General features: G+C 43.7%; 1 pseudogene; it reads right to left on the bottom strand.

Annotated features, from left to right (window-relative positions):
* Nucleotides 1-3557: 3557 nt before the first annotated feature.
* LOC125924942 (60S ribosomal protein L32-like) lies at nt 3558-4084 on the bottom strand (annotated as a pseudogene).
* Nucleotides 4085-5450: the final 1366 nt, after the last annotated feature.

Below are 5450 nucleotides of genomic sequence, written 5' to 3'. Positions count from 1 at the left end.
AGGAGAGGCCTCAGAATTAAACCACCCCTGCAGGCACCTTGACCCTGGACTTCCCAGCCTCCTGAACTATGAGCAATAAATTTCTGCTGTTTAAGCCACGAGGTCTGTGGTGGTTTGTTATGGCAGCCCTAGCAAATGATTATATCCTATTTGCATCTTTTATTCCCTTTCTATCCAACTAGTTTTTTTCTTATTGATTTCTATGAGTTCCCCTGACCCCTGCCACGTTCACTGGATTTATAAGCATAGATGTGCTGATTACAGGACGCTGATGGTGCATGCTATTGGCTTCCATGTGGATCTCCCAACCAGGAGCTGAGCTGGATGTAGTAGAGAAGGACCTACAACCACTGTAGACAGAACGGGAATTGGGAAGAGCTTGTGGTAACATTTCAAGGCTAACCAGTCTAGCTTTCAGGATGTGTGTTGTAAGTTCTGGTCCTCAACACCAGCACAAGTATGACATTCCGCAATCTCCTCCAAAGACTAAGAACAAGAACCAGGGAACCTTCCCTTGACTTTGGATTTTCTTATACATCTCCTCTATTAAAAATATGGAGGGTATCAGTTACTTCCCACCCTTGTTCATTTCCACATCAAAGTCTTGGTATTGAAATGTACTTTTTTTCAAATTTAAATCCAAAATGGTAATTTAATGCAGAGCAATTATAAGTAACAGATGCTGCAAGGTTTGCACTTTTTTGCTTCCACAAGAAATATACACATTGGATCCAACTTTTTGGATGTGATATCCAAACTAAGTTAGAGGCTGGAAATGAGAGATTGCTAAATTTAAACCCAAGTATATTAGCTTTAGAATTGGAAAGTATGGGGAAATTGGGAAACCAGACACATAAAAACTGCACTCCATTTGACGGACAGCCCCACTTGACTGGCACATTGGACTCCAAAGGTAAGACAATGGGGCATCATGGTAGAGGCATAAACTTCAGAATTCAAGTGCCGTGGATCTGAAACACAGGCTTCACTCACCATATGATCTTGACCAGGGTAACTTACTCTCTAAGATTCAGTTTCCTCAGCTACAACATAAGAATAATGTTACCTACCTTACCGAGTTGTAATAAGTCAGGGACTGGAAAGTGCTCAGCTCCATGCTTGACATGTGCTAAGAGTTCTGCAAATGACTTAATACCTCTAAGCCTTTCAGTATCTGAACATTTTACTTCTAAGTTTTTCGTGATCCAGCCAATCCAGTTCCAACCAATCAACTGTGAAATGCTTACTGAGTTCTAAGTGCCCTACCCATAGCAGGAGTAAACGAGAAAAAGAAGACCTTCCCTAAAGAAGTCGAATGTGTACATATGAAATAGTGAACAATACAAGGCAGGGAAAAGCAAGTAAGTCAGACCATTCAGTGCCACTGGAGCCTGAGCCTGGAAGTGTTTGGGTGGAGTAGGAAAGAGAGTACTTTCAAATGGTCAAAGTGGAAGTCAGTCAGCAGTTTACCATTGCAAAGAGCTAACCGTGGCCAGCCACTCGTTGACCATCTTCATGACCACAAAGCAGGGCTCCTTCCTCAGAGAGGGCATCCCAGGCACAGAGTGTAGCATTGCCGACTCAGCCCAGTTAAGTCCCTCAAGTTTTCTCTTGCTTGTGGCCTTGAGAGAGGGGGGTAGAAATTCCTTTTCTCTGAAGTACTTCATTGATAGATTTCCTGTGGCATTACTGTATGGTGTCATTCACTGTTCCTATGCATGTCTCCCTGACTAGTGATAAGTCTCACAGGGACAAGGAAGCTGCTTTCTTTTCTTTGACACCACCCCCCACCCCCACCCCCTGCCATAGCCAGGAGTTCTGGGCTCTCAGTAACTGTCACCTCCATGACCAATGACTAAAATAAAAACATGAATGAATGGAGTTCATATATTCTCCTGTATCTTTCTCTCTCTCTCTTTTTTAAGGTTATTTATTTACTTGAGAGAGAGAGCACCGAAGAGGGGCAGAGAGAGAGACACAGAGAGAGAGAATCCCAAGAAAGTTCCACATTCTCAGTGTGGAACCTGATGTGGGGCTCTAAGCCACAAAATTGCAAGATCATGACCCAAACCAAAATCCAGAGTCAGATGCTTAACCGATGACTGAGTCAACTCAAGTGCCCCCTTTTTCATGTATCTTATGTCAAAGAGCAGGACAGGTAGAAACAAGGCAAAATGAGAAGTGAGGAAATACAAACCAAAAACCAGCTCATGAGAAATGTGGACAGTGCTGACCAGGAATCTTTACAATGAGATTTCTATCACATCCTATATTCTTCATTTTCTCCATGGTTCTAGTTCCTGGCAATGAAGTTGCAAGAAGCAAAAGAGTATTCAGTTCAAAAAAAATGGAATTATGTTTTCAAAGGAAGCGGCAGAAGGCAGGAAGGGTGTTTTGGGTATCATTGCTACACAACAAGATGCCCCAAAACTTAGTGGTTTAAAATAGCAGTGTCTTCTCCCTCACATTTCTGTGGGTTGACTGGCCACATTCGGGCCCATCTAGTTTGGGGGTTTCTGTGTGGATGCACCCAAAGGACAGCTGGGCCTGGGGTCATCTGACGGCTCACCAGGGCTACCTCTCTGAGACGGCTCCTTCACACAGATGCCTTCCTCCCTGGTCTCCCCACATGGGTTTCTCACGACCTGGTGGTCACAGAGGAGTCTCCCAGTGTTCATGGCAGCTGGCCTCTGAGAGTGGAGGCTACCAGGACATGAAAAGGGCTATGGAAATGCCAGGGTCACTTCCACCACATTCTACTGGTCAAAGCACTAATGGGGCTCAAGGGAGTATAGAAATGGACTCCACTTGTGACCAGGAGTAGCAAGCTCACATTTTAGAAGAACATGCAGAATGAAGATATGCCTGCAATCAATTTTGGAAAATACAATCTGCCACTGTTTACTGTTGTCCTCACTGATGCTGCTATCATTGTTCTTAAGAACCCCTGCTTGGCCAAACTAATGTGAGAAAATGCAGAAAACTCCTCAGGCCCCAAATCCCATTTCCAGGGTGTTTGATGGCTAAATGGCAGTGAGACACAGATGTTCCCTGAGACAAAGCCTCTCCCATGGGCTCTTGGTGCTCCTAACCAAGCCCTTTAGTAGCTGATGAAGTTCCTCTGTGTATATTAGACAGAGGTGCCCTTTCTTCCAGGTAGATGCTTGTAGGAGAGGAGAACTTTTCCCTTTTTCCCTTCTAGTTTCCTTGACTAGTCTAGTATTAAGTTGACATAAGACAGATTAATAGGAGAAAAACAAATTTCATATATGCAGGAGCCCCAAAGACAGTCAGGCAATTGAGACTTATATGCCATCCTGAGCCCAGGAGAAAGGGGCAGAGGTTTGAGTTGCCAAAGGGGAGGAAGATAATTCATAGGAAGATGAGAAGAGTTCAAATGTTTGATAGACAAATGTTTGCGGTGCCATGCAGATAAGTCTTTATGGTAAAAAGTTACTTTGGCATTAGCTCTCTCCTGGTGCAGTTCCTGTATCTAAATTCCTTCAAGACAGTTAAGCTCCTTGCATGCTTTTTTTTTTTTTTTGTAGTTTTATGGTTTTATTAACAGAAATACAATGTGCACATAAGCTGTCTATTCGTTTTCCTTGCTGCGCAGCCTGGCATTGGGATTGGTGACTCTGAGGGCCAGCTGGGTTGCTCGTTCCACAACGGCTTTGCGGTTCCTGGAGGAGACACTGTGAGCACTGTCTACACAGTAAGATCTGTTGCACATCAGCAGTACTTCAAGCTCCTTGACCTTGTGGACTAGGAACTTTTCGGAAGCCACTGGGCAGCATGTGCTTTGTTTTCTTGTTGCTCCCGTAACCAACGTTGGGCATCAAGATCTGGCCCTTGAATCTTCTTTGCACCCTATTGTCAGTGCCTCTGGGTTTCCACCAGTTGCACTTAATTTTGACATAGCGGTCTGACTGGTGCCAGATGAACTTCTTGGTCCTGTTTCTAACGATCTCGGGCTTTACCAGAGGTCTGAGGTCAGCCATGATGCCCAGTGACGGATAGCTGCTGCCTCCGCAGGAGTGCTGAGGAAGCCCTTGCTTGCTTGTCATCTCATTCATTCCCACGTGACCTATGAGGCGGGCACTAACAGTAATAATATCAAAAACAACAGCAAATAGTCATGCAGCACTTACTATGTGCCAGGCACTACTGGGGAAGGAAGGTAAACAGCTCTTCCTGAGTCTGTTGGGCCTGAATTGTCTTCAGCTCAAAAGAATCCACATGCCAAAGGGGCATACTTTGGAGCCGTGTATTCTGCTTCCCCTAGATGCACAGCTTGGGAAGGCAATACAAGCTGCCCCAGCTGGCAGCCTGCTTTGGACACACCCACAAGGACTTGCAGCTTCAAGGCCTTCTGGGAAAAACGGATAACTGAGTGAATGAATGAGCAAGAAATATCTTGCTTTCTTTTCAAGATGGCAGCCTGTGGAGTAGCTATGGAAGAGCAACAGGGCAACTGGATCAGAAGAAAGGATCCCCAAAGGCACTCAGCTCCCGATGGGCAGCTGAAATCCGTGCCTTGAGGTGACAGTGAGGAGGAGTGACGAAGCATTTGCAGCTGAACAGAATGCAATTCTATTACAGCCAGGAAACTGGAGCTGGTGGCAACTAGCTAATCTAGGAAAATAAAAGTAGAAGGGACCATGTTATTTATAACCTTAGTGAGGCAACACGGCCAAAAAAATATTGTCTAAAGTATTACCAAAGAACATAATTTTTCAGATACATAGTTACTTTTTCAGAAACATATAACTCACTAGGGTGATTTTAAAACACTGCCCTTTGCAGCCATAAATTACCATTTGTGGGTGTTTGACTTATCTGTCCGCTTATTAAATCAGGTTCCCCCCCACACTTCTTGCTGCAAGTTACAGCTATCAGTTTATGATTAAACTTTGGCAGGGTGTTAGCTCTGTCTCTGTGGTGACTCAGAAAACTAACCAGCTGCAAGTAGAAATTTTTAGATTGCATGCCTTTAAAATTCCTTTTCATATAAACAAAAATTAATTATATATATATATATGTATATGTGTGTGTATGTGTGTGTGTATATATATACATATATATGTGTGTGTGTATATATATATATGTACATCCCCTTGCTCCAGTTATCAAAAACTTGGGTGACCATTCATTCAAAATGCCACAGCAGCCTCTATTCAGGCTCTTCCACAGCCACTATGGTCTCCAGCCCCCCAAAAAAGAATAACTTAAGCAGAAAAATGTGCTTTCCATAGAATCCATGGAGTATCAGTTTGCATCAGGTGAAGCAAAACCAGAATCCCCCAAGCCTCATGGATTTGGAAATCTACCAAGTCACTTCACTCTACCCACCCAGTACTTCTAGGTATGTAAAAATGTAAATATTTTATTTTATAGTTTATATGGGGTGTTTTATAGAGCAGAGAAATCAGAACACCCCTAACGTGACA

The sequence above is a fragment of the Panthera uncia genome, chromosome F2, assembly GCF_023721935.1.
Source record: "Panthera uncia isolate 11264 chromosome F2, Puncia_PCG_1.0, whole genome shotgun sequence".
NCBI lineage: Eukaryota > Metazoa > Chordata > Mammalia > Carnivora > Felidae > Panthera > Panthera uncia.
This window is presented reverse-complemented; position numbering and strand designations above follow the sequence as displayed.